Below are 15,476 nucleotides of genomic sequence, written 5' to 3'. Positions count from 1 at the left end.
CTACACATTAGGGGCAATTTTACAGAGACAAGTTAACCTACAAAGCCAATGCATCTTTGGGATGTGGGAGGAAACCCACACGCTTGCAGGGAAAACGCGCAACTTCAACACAGACAGTGCCCGAGGACAGGATCGAACACATATCTCTGGCGTGTGAGGCAGCAAGTCTACCAGCTGTGCCAATTTATTTTGTTTTCCAACACACAAAAATTATACGTTACTAAAAAAATGAAAATATCCATTTTCAGTTTTAAATCTCCAATTGACGCTATGTCCCCCTGTATGTTTTAATTACGTTCAAGACTATGGGGCAGTACATTGGCCATAAAGTTGCTGCTTAAATGTGCCAGAGACCCGGGATTGATCCTGAATATGGGTGATGTCTGTATGGAGTTTGCTCCTCTTCCCTTTAATCGCATGGGTTTTCTCCGAGTGCTCTTGTTTCCTTCCACGTACCAAAGGCGTGCAGGAACCTATTTCAGACCCAACCTAAACCATAATATTTTCCTTTTGTCTAGATATTCTGTCTTCATCTACATGGTTGGTTTTCGTTGTGCCTTCCTCGTCTGATGAACCCTGCTTCTCTTGGGTGCCATGTTACGATCGTCTTCGTTGCAAGTGTAAAACGTTTTGAAAGTCGGCGCTTTATATACACGCGTGATCACGTGGTGCAGCGTGATCACGCGGGTATATAAAGGAACTAGTTGGGCAGCCAGTCCATCAACTCTTCGTACCTCTGCCTTAGCTCTTGTGTTTGCACCAGCTGAGTACTGCGCACCCGTATGGAGTAGTAGTAGACATACTAGCCTGGTAGACACGAGCCTGAACAGCACATTACGAACCATCACTGGGTGCCTTCAACCTACTCCAGTCGAGCAGCTCCCTATACTTACAGGCATTCCGCCTGCAGGGATCCGAAGGCAAGAAGCAACTCTGGCACTATCTCGTCGTGCCATGGACCCAGATCACCTCCTCCATCAGGCTATCAGTAGACAGCAGAGGCCACCACGACCGAAGTCCCGTCACCCCTTTGCTCCACATGGACAACAACTCCTAGCATCCATCCAGCCAACTGAGACAAAAGCACACTGGATAGCCACCAAGTGGTCACAGGAGTGGAAGGCATCCTCATCTCCATTACCCAGCTACATCTCTTCACCAGATAAAAGCTGTCCAGGGTCTGAGCTCCCCAGAGGAGCATGGGAGAAGCTCAGCAGACTTCATACTGGAGTTGGGCATTTCAATGCCAGCGTGTGGAGATGGGGGCTCCGCCAAAGCCCAGCCTGTGAATGCAAAGCAGAACAACAGACAGCCAACCATGTCATCTCTGGGTGCCCGCTCTGCCACCCACCAAATGGAGCTCAGGGCCCGGCAGACATTAACGCAGAGACAACAACCTGGCTGCTCAAAACCGGGCTTGAGATCTAAATATTCCTTTGGTTTATGTTTCATTCACAAGAATAAGACATGGTGCGGCGCTCAAATGACTCGCCGTGACGCATCTTGACGCCTGGTGACGCAAAATGAATTAGTAGAGGTCATGACCTTGTGTCACCATGCGTCACCGCGCGTCACCCGCAGGACAACCTACGTCCGCGTGCGACAGGGCGCATGACATAAGACACGCAGATGTCGCAGAAATATTTTGAGCATTCCAAAATCCAGCTGCGGCAGGGAGTCACCATACTTCAATAAATGCGTCACCCTGCGACAACCTCTTTTCAGGTTGTTGCCGAAAATTTGCCCAAGTGGGACAGTTCCTCTAGTTAGATTCTGTTCTCTGTTGTCAAAGGACAAATGGCAACCTTAAAACAATAAAATAAGGTGGAATGGGTAACAGGACATTTGCTTACCTGTAATGGTGTGGAATTGGGCTTTGTATGTTTATTTTTGGACCATTTGGAAGAAGAAAAACTTCTAAAGTGTCTTCTGCAATAAACAAAATTCTGTATAAAGGAGTAGATGAATCTTTGTTTGTTGAGCAATTCCCTAGTTTGCTCCCAGTGATCACTGTATTCAGCACTCTTGAACAAAGTCTTCATTGTCTTAACCGATCTTTGTATTGTGTTTTAAAGTTTTCTTTAACAGGAGAAAGCAGGAAAGGGGTACTGATTTTGGATGATCAGCCATGATCATTCTGAAAGGTGGGGCTGGCTCGAGGGTCAGAATGGCCTACTCCTGCACCTATTTTCTAAGTTTCTATAACAGATAAGACAAAGTCTTGACTTTAGTTTTGGGCTCTCGGATGGGTAAACTCAATATCATCACAAGTCCCAGATAATTCCGAAAATATTATTCATCTAGCAAACTATATTCGCAAGGAATCCGCAAAGTTACACTAAGAGCCAACCAGTTCTTGGGCCCAGAGGGGTTTTGTGTCAGGGTGACTGGGAAGCATCGGTACCAGACTACTACAGGGTCTCGTCATAGTTGTTGTCATAATCACCACCTTTTACTGCGTTGCTGCCCTGATCCGGCGTTACTGAGCTCAGGCAGCTACGGCCCTTGTCACCACAGCACCAGTGCTAATGCTGGTGCAACCAACCGACCCAGGTAAGATTGTTAAAGAAGTGTTTCACACACCCACTATTATGGCAGAAAAAAGATCAGCCAGTTGTCCTAAAGGAAAAAGAGAAGGGAGCATTGAAGAAAAATCTTTAGTACTGCAAAGTATAATGGGATAATTCACACAATAATGCTCAACCTAGATGATTAATGCAAACTCAGCAATGTAATGAACACAGATCTACCTCACATCATCAAAAGCCATCGCCTTTGTGTATATTACGAGCAGACCTGATGATTAACACATTGATCTACTTCACATTATCAAAAGTCATCACCTTAGTGTATAAATATCCTGCTATGCCGACTAACATTGGAAATGTGATCACAACCTTTGACTGAGACACATCTCCCCTTGCGCATATAAAATCAACCAATTGCCGATGGTTAATGATTTAAGTCCTTGAGTCTTTTTACGGATCGAGACTGGCAGGCAATGTAACTCTCATTCCAGAAGAAAATTCTGCTCACTGCCTCGTTGCTGAAGCTGAAACTCAGACGCACAAAGTGCACATCAAGTTGCTCACCTGGCCTTGCCTTTCCCCTCCACCAGACAGTCAGCCACTTGCTGCCTCTCCTCCTCAACCATAAACTTGGCTCGTGACAAATCCACCAAGGCGGGCGGCCATGTCATTACCTCTGGCGCCACCCCCCTACCCTCCGACCCCTCCATGTGCGATGGCGCAAGTCCACCCACCCTCCAGAGCCAGTCATCCCATCCCCGCAGACAGACAGATGACTTACCAATACACAGCCAACAGTGCCATGCAGCGGACCCCCCCCACCCCCCCCCCCCCCCGGTCCTAAAGCATGTGGGCAAGAGTTTTGTCGGGGGGCAGGTCCACATTGAAGAAGCAATCACTCCCTGGAGCTGCTCATGTGAAGATGCTAAATTCACCCCTGCCCCCATCGGGGAGTCAGTCAGTCATACCTTAGTGGTGTGGTGCTCGCTATGGTCCGCGTGTAGCTCATTCTCTCTCTTCTGACCGACCGACATCACCCCGATTGTGGCGACTTCATTCGCAGAGCCGGTAATCGTGATTTTGAATAATTTGCTGAAGGTTTGTTTATTATACGTTTTTCATTCCTGCAAGTTTCAGTTGCATTTGTGGTTCGAAATGCAATGTACATCCCCCTTTTCATTTAAAATATCAATTGCTGAAATCAATAAAAGAACACTCATTTTTAACTCCATTGCACACACACAACTCTAATGTTCGACACTCATTTGTATCAGTTACAATGAGATAGGTTGGGAGAATGGAATTGCACCCTTAACTTGGCAGAGTCCATTGTGTCGTCTGATAACAGCGTCAACCGTAAAAGTCAGAAAAGAGTACAAATTGAATGCAAAGCGAATGAACTATCTGAGGCCCTGTGCAGACAGAGCCTGCATCTCACAAATGCAGGTGTGAATGGCTGCATCACATACTTCAGCTACAAAAGCTGGCAAGCACACCATTGTTGCTTTTAGAGTACTTTGTGACTGGATTATTTTCTTTCTCTTTCTAAAGACTTTATTTCTATCAACATTTTGAAAGTCTAACACTTCCGGTTTACAGCAAAATGCAAGTCAAACAATGAATATCAACCTACAATGAATTATTGTGGATGTGTAAGGCGAGAGGCCTCTCAGAGCAACTTGTAAACTGACCACTGGCCATTTCGTTTAGATTAGTTTAGAGATACAGCACGGAAACAGGCCCTTCGGCCTACCGAGTCTGCGCCGACCAGCGATCCCCCCACACCAATGCTATACTGGATTACATTCACTGGAATTTAAGGGGCTGGCCCACTTGGCCGTCATTTGTGCCTCATTTACGCATCATATGTAAAATCGATCGACGGGTTTCTACAGATATATTAATAGCAAAATGATAACGAGGGATATAATTGGTCCATTGGAGAGACAGAGTGGTCAGCTATCTGCAGAGCCAAAAGTGGATAAGTCTCCAGGTCCTGACAGGAGATTCCCTAGGACATTGAGGGAAGTTAGTGTAGAAATAGCCGGGGCTATGACAGAAATATTTCAAATGTCATTAGAAACGGGAATAGTCCCCGAGGATTGGCGTACTGCGCATGTTGTTCCATTGTTTAAAAAGGGTTCTAAGAGTAAACCTAGCAATTATAGACCTGTTAGTTTGACTTCAGTGGTGGGCAAATTAATGGAAAAGATACTTAGAGATAATATATATAAGCATCTGGATAAACAGGGTCTGATTAAGAACAGTCAACATGGATTTGTGCCTGGAAGGTCATGTTTGACTAATCTTCTTGAATTTTTTGAAGAGGTTACTAGGGAAATTGACGAGGGTAAAGCAGTGGATGTTGTCCATATGGACTTTAGTAAGGCCTTTGACAAGGTTCCTCATGGAAGGTTGGTTAAGAAGGTTCAACTGTTGGGTATAAATGCAGGAGTAGCAAGATGGATTCAACAGTGGCTGAATGGGAGACGCCAGAGGGTGGATGGCTGTTTGTCGGGTTGGAGGCAGGTGACTAGTGGGGTGCCTCAGGGATCTGTGTGGGTCCTTTGTTGTTTGTCATGTACATCAATGATCTGGATGAAGGTGTGGTAAATTGGATTAGTAAGTATGCAGATGATACCAAGATAGGGGGTATTGTGGATAATGAAGAGGATTTCCAAAGTCTACAGAGTGATTTAGGCCATTTGGAAGAATGGGCTGAAAGATGGCAGATGGAGTTTAATGCTGATAAATGTGAGGTGCTACACCTCGGCAGGACAAATCAAAATAGGACGTACATGGTAAATGGTAGGGAATTGAAGAATACAGTGGAACAGAGGGATCTAGGAATAACCGTGCATAGTTCCTTGAAGGTGGAATCTCATATAGATAGGGTGGTAAAGAAAGCTTTTGGTATGCTAGCCTTTATAAATCAGAGCATTGAGTATAGAAGCTGGGATGTAATGATAAAATTGTACAAGGCATTGGTGAGACCAAATCTGGAGTATGGTGTACAATTTTGGTCGCCCAATTATAGGAAGGATGTCAACAAAATAGAAAGCGTACAGAAACATAGAAACATAGAAATTAGGTTCAGGAGTAGGCCATTCGGCCCTTTGAGCCTGCACCGCCATTCAATATGATCATGGCTGATCATCCAACTCAGTATCCCGTACCTGCCTTCTCTCCATACCCTCTGATCCCCTTAGCCACAAGGGCCACATCTAACTCCCTCTTAAATATAGCCAATGAACTGGCCTCGACTACCCTCTGTGGCAGGGAGTTCCAGAGATTCACCACTCTCTGTGTGAAAAAAGTTCTTCTCATCTCGGTTTTAAAGGATTTCCCCCTTATCCTTAAGCTGTGACCCCTTGTCCTGGACTTCCCCAACATCGGGAGCAATCTTCCTGCATCTAGCCTGTCCAACCCCTTAAGAATTTTGTAAGTTTCTATAAGATCCCCTCTCAATCTCCTAAATTCTAGAGAGTATAAACCAAGTCTATCCAGTCTTTCTTCATAAGACAGTCCTGACATCCCAGGAATCAGTCTGGTGAACCTTCTCTGCACTCCCTCTATGGCAATAATGTCCTTTCTCAGATTTGGAGACCAAAACTGTACGCAATACTCCAGGTGTGGTCTCACCAAGACCCTGTACAACTGCAGTAGAACCTCCCTGCTCCTATACTCAAATCCTTTTGCTATGAAAGCTAACATACCATTCGCTTTCTTCACTGCCTGCTGCACCTGCATGCCCACTTTCAATGACTGGTGTACCATGACACCCAGGTCTCGCTGCATCTCCCCTTTTCCTAGTCGGCCACCATTTAGATAATAGTCTGCTTTCCTGTTTTTGCCACCAAAATGGATAACCTCACATTTATCCACATTATACTGCATCTGCCAAACATTTGCCCACTCACCCAGCCTATCCAAGTCACCTTGCAGTCTCCTAGCATCCTCCTCACAGCTAACACTGGCCCCCAGCTTAGTGTCATCCGCAAACTTGGAGATATTGCCTTCAATTCCCTCATCCAGATCATTAATATATATTGTAAATAGCTGGGGTCCCAGCACTGAGCCTTGCGGTACCCCACTAGTCACTGCCTGCCATTGTGAAAAGGACCCGTTTACTCCTACTCTTTGCTTCCTGTTTGCCAGCCAGTTCTCTATCCACATCAATACTGAACCCCCAATGCCGTGTGCTTTAAGTTTGTAAACTAATCTCTTATGTGGGGCCTTGTCGAAAGCCTTCTGGAAGTCCAGATACACCACATCCACTGGTTCTCCCCTATCCACGCTACTAGTTACATCCTCGAAAAATTCTATAAGATTCGTCAGACATGATTTACCTTTTGTAAATCCATGCTGACTTTGTCCAATGATTTCACCACTTTCCAAATGTGCTGCTATCCCATCTTTAATAACTGACTCTAGCAGTTTCCCCACTACCGATGTTAGACTAACTGGTCTGTAATTCCCCGTTTTCTCTCTCCCTCCCTTCTTAAAAAGTGGGGTTACGTTTGCTACCCGCCAATCCTCAGGAACTACTCCAGAATCTAAAGAGTTTTGAAAGATTATTACTAATGCATCCACTATTTCTGGAGCTACTTCCTTAAGTACTCTGGGATGCAGCCTATCTGGCCCTGGGGATTTATCGGCCTTTAATCCATTTAATTTACCCAACACCACTTCCCGGCTAACCTGGATTTCACTCAATTCCTCCAACTCCTTTGACCCGCGGTCCCCTGCTATTTCCGGCAGATTATTTATGTCTTCCTTAGTGAAGACGGAACCAAAGTAGTTATTCAATTGGTCCGCCATATCCTTGTTCCCCATGATCAACTCACCCGTTTCTGACTGCAAGGGACCTACATTTGTTTTAACTAATCTCTTTCTTTTCACATATCTATAAAAACTTTTGCAGTCAGTTTTTATGTTCCCTGCCAGTTTTCTTTCATAATCTATTTTTCCTTTCCTAATTAATACAGAGGAGATTTACTAGAATGTTGCCTGGGTTTCAACAACTAAGTTACAGAGAAAGGTTGAATAAGTTAGGTCTTTATTCTCTGGAGCGCAGAAGGTTAAGGGGGGACTTTATAGAGGTCTTTAAAATGATGAGAGGGATAGACAGAGTTGATGTGAACAAGCTTTTCAATTTGATAATAGGGAAGATTCAAACAAGAGGACATGACTTCAGAATTAAGGGACAGTAGTTTAGGGGTAACATGAGGGGGAACTTCTTTACTCAGAGAGTGGTAGTGGTGTGGAATGAGCTTCCAGTGGAAGTGGTGGAGGCAGGTTCGATGGTATCATTTAAAAATAAATTGGATAGGCATATGGATGAGAAGGGGATGGAGGGTTATGGTATGATTGCAGGCAGGTGGGACTAAGGGAAAATAATTGTTCGGCACGGAATTGTAGGGCCGAGATGGCCTGTGCCCGTGCTGTAATTGTTATATGGTTATATGGGAGGTGATGCATGGGGTGCGCGTGGGTGACGCACGCATTACCGCATGGTAAGGCATGGAATTGCATGCGGTGGAGCACGGTAGTGTAACGAAATCCTCGCGTGCCACCTCCGTGACGTATCACGTACGCACATTGACGCATTGGCTAAGCACGCTGACGCATTAGCGTCGCACGCTATATAGCGTGGTGACGCATGGTCATGTCACCGTGCGTCAATGTCCTTAAACATGCAATGCCGTGCGCCGCCCATATGCAGTCGGCCCACCTTTTACGCGTCATGCAACCTCTAACCTCGTTGTGCCGTCAGGGTCGGCAAGGTAGGCACTACCTACCCTGATTAAAATTATAAAATGGTAGTTATTAAATATAAATAGTAAAGGCATGGGAAAATTATGCCTATCTAAGAGATCGATCTCATAGGTAGGCATAATTCTCCGTGCCTTTCATCCGCAGCACTTGTAACACGCGAAGGTCTGTGCAGCCCATGTGCCGTCAGCGCTGCTTCAAGCCGTCAATGACAAGCGGGGCTGAAGGCAGCAGAAATTCTGCCTTTGCAGTATTGCGCATGTGCAGCGCTAGTTTCTTGGCGGGTTTTTCAAATATAACTTGCCATTATCTTAAGAGTATCTTAGGAAACAAAGAGAGAAGTATGGAGTTCGTGTTATGGATATTGTGGTAAGTACATTTCTTGATGCTATATGTTTTTAAATACCGTATTTCCCGAGATGGGGGGGAGAGTTCCTTTCACAGCATATGGGGAGTCTGGCCAGGGGTAAAGTTGCGGGGAGGGCAGGAGTGTTGGGAAGGAGGGGGTCGGTGATCATGCCAGTAACCTATTTGCGACACTCCGGGCACGGAGCCACCGCATTGTAGCCGGGGGGGAGGAGTAGCTCGGGTGGCTGCGAGCGGCTGCCGGGAGCGGACAGCGGAACCAGCCGCCACTTCAGCCCCTTCTGCCGGCTCCCGCTCACTTAAGGCAGTGCTCTCCACCTGAAAACCTCTCTCCTGCCGCAACCAGCCTCACTCATGTCAGCTGCTTCCAGCAAATCCTTAAATTCTGACAGCGCGATCAAGGGACCAATCGAGGTTACTCGGCTGTCGCAATTTAAGAAATTACGGGAAGCGGCTGACATGAGCAAAGTCGGCGAGTGGCAGGTGAAAGGTGTTCAGACGGAGAGCACTGCCAGACATGAGCGGACCGGCAGAAGGCGTTGAAGTGACGGCCGGTTCTGCTGACAGATCACGGCGGCCGCTCGCAGCCACCCGAGCTGCTTCTATCCCCAGCCACAATGCGGTGGCTCCGCACCTGGAGTGCTGCGGCAGCAGTGAGTGAGGGAGTTACTGGCATGATCTCCGACCCCCTCCTTCTTAACACTCCTGCCCTCCTCGCAACTTTACCTCTCGCCAGACTCTCCACATGCTGTGAAAGGAACTCTCCCCCCAATTGGTCCCTTGAACAAGTGTTGTCATTCAATAAGATGACAACTGATTCAACTTGTGCTCCCGTTTTTCCCACCATCTCTCCACCTGCCATCACCCTTCACCCCCCACCCATTCAGTAATTCAGAATGATGGAGACTTGGAAGCCTTGGGAAAATTGAATTGTTACTGTCTTTATTTTTATTTTTACGAAGAGGAGAACAATCTGCGCATGCACGGTTTAAGATTTTTTTAAAAAGCCGACTGACTGCCTGCCTACCCTGAGTAATCACTCACGGTACGTGCCTGGTCCACACAGACCGCTCCGTGGGTTTCTTGCTGGCCTTTCTTGTTGTACTCCTGCCTGGCTGATCTGTAAGTATGAGGGCTGCTGCTAACAGATGTCTCTGTTGTTGCTGTAGCAATAAAATCTGTAGTTCTTCCATGATGGTCATGATGCAGAATAAGGAAGCAGGGTATTGTAATGACGTCACGCGCACCAGACGGATGCGCTGACGAATGATTACTCGTGATGACGCGCGATTTACGCGTCGACCTATTTTACATATGACGCGTAAACGAGGCGCAAATGACAGCCAAGTGGGACAGGCCCTTGAGAAGGATGAGAGGGCATCTTGTAGAAACATATATAATTCTTATGGAATTGGACAGGCTGGATGCAGGAAAAATGCTCCCGATGTTGCGGGAGTCCAGATCCAGGAGTCACTGTTTAAGAATAAGGGGTATGCCATTTAAGACTGTGATGAGGAAAAACCTTTTCACCCAGATTTGTGAATCTGTGGAATTCCCCATCACAGAAGGCAGTGGAGGCCAATTCTCTGGATGTATTCAAGAGTTAGATATAGCTCTTAGGGCTAATGGAATCAAGGGATAAGGGGAGAAAGCAAGATGGGGTACTGATTTTGGATGATCAGCACTGATCATATTGAATGACTGTGCTGGCTCAAAGGGCCAAATGGCTTACTCCTGCACCTATTTTCTATGTTTAGAGATACAGCGCGGAAACAGCCCCTTCGGCCCACAGAGTCAGCGCGGACCAGCGATCACCCCCACATTAACGCGATCATACACACACTAGGGACAATTTGCACATACACCAAGCCAATTAACCTACATACCTATACGTCCTTGAAGTGTGGGAGGAAACCGAAGATCTCGGAGTAAACCAGTTATGGGGAGAACGTACAGACTCCGTACAGATAAGCACCAGTAGTCGGGATTGAACCTGGATCTCCGGCTGTAAGGCAGCAGATTTACCGTTGCGCCATAGTGCCACTGTGTTTCTATGTTTCCTAAACACATTAGGGACAATTTAGTTTTATACCAAGCCAATTAACCTACAAACCTGTAGGTCTTTGGAGTGTGGGAAGAACCCGGCTCACCTGGTTTTTTCCCTCCATCAGCCAGATGCTGGCTCTTCTCTTCAGCTGTAAACTTGGCTTACGATACCCAAATCCTAAGAGAGGTGAAAGACAACAGGGAAATGATCATCAAAGCAGCAGATAAGGGGAAGAACAGAGTTGTCATGGACAAACAACAATACTTATTCGAGGCACACAGACTATGAAGTAAAACAGAGCACTACACTAAGTTGACAAAGCCCATCTATAAGGAAACACTAATGGAAATTGAAGACATTTTAAAATGCCTCAAAAAATCATGGTGCATTTATATGTTTAGTTTAGAGATAGACAATAGACAATAGGTGCAGGAGTAGGCCATTCGGCCCATCAAGCCGGCATTACCATTCAATACGATCATGGACACCCAGCACTGTGTCATCTGCAAATTTGCTAGTGTTACTTTTAAACCCTTCATCTAAATCATTAAACAACATTGTAAATAGCTGCGGTCCCAGCACTGAGCCTTGCGGTCCCCCACAAGTCACTGCCTGCCATTCTGAAAGGGAACCAATTATCCTGTCTTTGTTTCCTGTCTGCCAACCAATTTTCTATCCATGTCAGTACCCTACCCCTAATACCATGTGCTCTAATTTTGCCCACTATTCTCCTATGTGGGACCTTATCAAATGCTTTCTGAAAGTCCAGCTACACCACATCCACGGGCTCTCCCGTGTCCATTTTCCTAGTTACATCCTCAAAAAATTCCAGAAGATTGGTTAAGCATGATTTGCCCTTCGTAAATCCATGCTGACTCACTCGGACCGATCCTATTACTGCTATCTAAATGTGCCGCTATTTCATCTTCTGGCCACTAGTACATCAGGAGATTGTCTGTGTCTTCCTTCGTGCAGGTGGATCAAAAGTACCCATGGCCGTCCGAAGGGGGGCACCCCCCTTATTTCCCCCCAGAGTAATGAAAATATCTCGGCACCACCCCGCACCGCCGTCCAGGCCCGCACGCACACACCCCCCCCCCCCTGCTCAGACCCGCCGTTCAGGCCTGCCAGCAACCCCCCCCCCCCCCCCCGCTCAGCTCCGCTGTTCAGGCCCACCCGCACCCCCCCTCATGGCACCCCCCTTTTTGAAAAGCTTCGTACAGGCCTGGTACCTATTCAACTTGTCTGACATTTCCTTATTCTCCATAATAAATTCACCTGTTTCAGTCTTCAAGGGTCCAACTTTGGTCTTAGCTAATGTTTTCCTCTTCACATACCCAAAGAAGTTTTTACTATCCTCCTTTATATTCTTTGCTAGCTTACCTTCGTACCTCATTTTTTCTCCACGTATTGCCTTTCTAGTTATCTTCTGTTGCTCTTTAAAAGTTTCTCAATCTTCTGGCTTCCCACTTATCATTGCTGTTATATTTCTCTTTTATTTTTATACTGTCCCTGACTTCCATTGTCAGCTATGGTCGCCCTTTACTCCCCTTGGAATCATTCTTCCTCTTTGGAATTAACTGATCCTGCATCTTCTGTATTAGTCCCACAAATACCTGGCATTGTTGTTCCACTGTCATCCCTGCGAGGATATCTTTCCAGTCAACTTTGGCTAGATCCTCCCTCACAGCTCCATAGTCCCCTTTGTTCAATTGTAACACCTACACTTCGGATATTCCCTTCTCCCTCTCAAATTGTAGATTAAAACTTATCATATTATGGTCACTACCTTGAGTTTCCTTATCAAATCCAGTTCATTACACAGTGCGAAACAGGCCAGCGCCAACCTGCGATCCCCGCATACTAACACAATCCTACACACACAAGGTGTGCCAGATATGTGTCAGCAAGGTATGCTGACGATGCAGTTGTGTATGTACATGCCAAAAACAAACATCAAGCTGCACAAGACCTATCAGCTGCTATGATTAATGTGTCAAACTGGTTGCAGTTTTCTGATCTACATCTTAATGTGTCAAAGACTGTCTGTATGTTTTTCTCCAAAAAGGCAAGTACTGATGGAGATCCTGATGTGTTTGTACATGGAACAAAACTTAAAATTGTACATGAGTGTAAATATTTAGGAATCGTGATCGATTCACAGCTCTGCTTCAAACAACAGGTGAAAAGAACAGTAAATTTAATTAAATTTAATTTGTCCAACTTTAGATATATTAGAAATAATTTAACTATTGATTCAGCCAAACTATACTTTAATGCAATGATTGTGCCATACATGACCTACTGTATAACAACTTGGTCACTGGCATGTAAGTCCACACTAAAGCCTGTTGAAATTGCTTATAAACAAGCCCTAAAAACTCTTGACAAAAAGCCCAGAATGTACCATCACTGTAGCATCCTGAAGAAATTTGATTTGCTGAGCTGGGAAAACGTAATAAAATATTCGGACTCGATTTTGGTTTACAAAATCTTCCGTGGACTAGCCCCACCTCCGTTAAAGGACTTCATAAAGAAAAACACAAATAGGTCGACAAGAGCAGCCTCCAGGGGTGATTGTATAGTCCCGTTTAGAAAAAGTGTCTTTGGGCAGTCAGTAGGTATGTTGCAAAGCCTACCTGAAGCGTCGTTGAAGATCTGCTGCTGAGGCTGTGCGCGATTTTGGCGCCGTTTAGAGGGGGCGGGTTTAAAACGCGATTTTCTCTAAGCTGTTCCAATCGAAAATGTTCAGCCTAGTTAATTATTAACGAAAAATCGCTGGAAGACCCCGTCGCAAAAGCTATTATTAGGTTTAAAGGCCTTGAATAATAGTTATAGTAGTTTAAAAATCAATCTTTAAACCCGCGACCGTCATCAACCGCAGGGTCTCATAAAGAAAATAGCAGAAGTTAGGTTGTATATTTTTACATTAAAAAGGGCTTCTAAAGATCCTTTTATACAAAATTTAATATTGCGAGTAGCTCAATTTGGGCCCATTATATCGCGCAGTATTTTTCTGGGCATTTGAGGCACAAATCTACCGCAATGTGAACGTTCTAAACCAGCGCGTTCCACAGGGACCCACTGGAAAGCTGATTTAAATGGGCATTTATTTACAGCAATTGAACACTGAATTCCTTCCATTTGGCCTATAAATTAATGTAAATGAGATTTAAAAATCATGTTTTATTGTGAATTATTTGTGAATATTATTTGGACATTTAGGCTATTTAAAAATGTTAATCATTTATTAAGAAATAGATAGATGTTTAGATCTAGTAATTGAAGTCTGAAATTAGCTACAATTAGGTAACTAACTAATTATATGCTTTAATTTCAGGTCATCCAAGTAAGATTATTTTATATTTGTTTCAGAATGCTTCAATCTATGATAACTGAAAATTTCATTCAGTTCTCTTAATTTTTAAGAAAGTTATGGGCTTTTGACTGTTCACGATCACAACTTTTTTGTTATGTCCATAGAAAATCAATAGGGAACAAGATGCTCATTTCCGAGTATGAAAATGGCCATAACTTTTTAAATACTTGAGATATGAAAGTGAATTAGATGTCAAATTAAACTTATTTTTATGCTTTATCTGATGGGATAAATTACAGACTTGATTTTTAAAATCTCAAAATTTTGTAACATTGCTACAGTCAGTATTTTCATATCGAGCGTCGCAGACCTGGAACGCAATACCATGCGTCATACGGGATCTGCCAACCCTTACCTCATTTACCAAACATCTAAAAACATGGTTACTGCAAAATCAAAATTGCAATCATAATCTACCTTAAAATTATCCTATGGTACTCTTTTATTGTTACTTTTTTACTTTATTGTTTGTTTTGTTTTTACCTCGTTTGGGATGTGTTTACCTTGTGTTGGGACTAAAGATGGAAATTAGCTACTGGCTACAATCTTGCATATTACATGCAAATGTTTATTAATATGCACTGTCCCTAATAAAATCAATTCAATTCAAGGGGCAATTAACATTTATACCAAGCCAATTAGCCTCCAAACCTGTACGTCTTTAGAGTGTGGGAGGAAACCAAAAAACCCACGCAGGTCACAGGGTGAGCGTACAAACTCCACATTGTCAGAAACAATTAGAATACCCGAGAATACTTCACATATCACTGTACCTTAATTGGTACGCGTGATAATAAAAGACCTTTGAAACCTTTGAACCACAGGCATGAAAATTCTACATTCTTCCCAAAATACACAAACACTCGATCAGGTGGGCAGAACCTGGGGAAATACGTCCAGGAAGGCCCATTGTGTCTGACTGGTAGTGAATTCAATCAGGTAGCAGAATACATCGACTCCTTTCTTAATCCACTGGCAGAGCAGCACCTCCACTTAAGACCACGTCACACTCCCTGACAGTGCCACCTGATGCCGTACACTTGCATGGACATCAAAGGCCCATCCACAAACAGAACAGACAGGAACATACAACAGTTAAACACATCTCAGATAAAAATGCTGACCCCGAAAGATTAGACGAGGCTTTGGTCTAGAAGTAGCCCAGGCGATCAATGTCTTTTCACAGAGAACTGAATGACATTTGGGAATGTCACATTCAGAAACAGAGTCAGAGGAATTCATTCACATCTTTCACACACACCGGCAAGGTGGAAACCACCACAAACAAATAAAACATTGACTTTCTTGACACCACTGGTTTTAACTTGGCATTAGCAAATGGTGGCCACAAATTAGCTCCCATAGTTTTTTTACAGACCAA

General features: G+C 44.5%; 1 long non-coding RNA gene across 1 annotated transcript in view; it reads right to left on the bottom strand.

The window, feature by feature from the left end:
• The window catches only part of LOC116985021, a 225,055-nt gene extending 214,057 nt beyond the window's left edge, over positions 1-10,998 (bottom strand). The window contains exons 1-2 of the long non-coding RNA XR_004415192.1: positions 10,820-10,998; positions 3,093-3,097 (exon numbers count right to left, since the gene is read on the bottom strand). This is a non-coding gene — a long non-coding RNA (uncharacterized LOC116985021). The remainder of the gene's footprint in view (positions 1-3,092; positions 3,098-10,819) is intronic.
• Between the last annotated feature and the right edge of the window lie 4,478 nt (positions 10,999-15,476).

The sequence above is a fragment of the Amblyraja radiata genome, chromosome 21 (genome assembly GCF_010909765.2).
Source record: "Amblyraja radiata isolate CabotCenter1 chromosome 21, sAmbRad1.1.pri, whole genome shotgun sequence".
NCBI lineage: Eukaryota > Metazoa > Chordata > Chondrichthyes > Rajiformes > Rajidae > Amblyraja > Amblyraja radiata.
The sequence above is the reverse complement of the archived record's forward strand: the minus strand, read 5'-3'. Positions and strand labels throughout refer to the sequence as shown.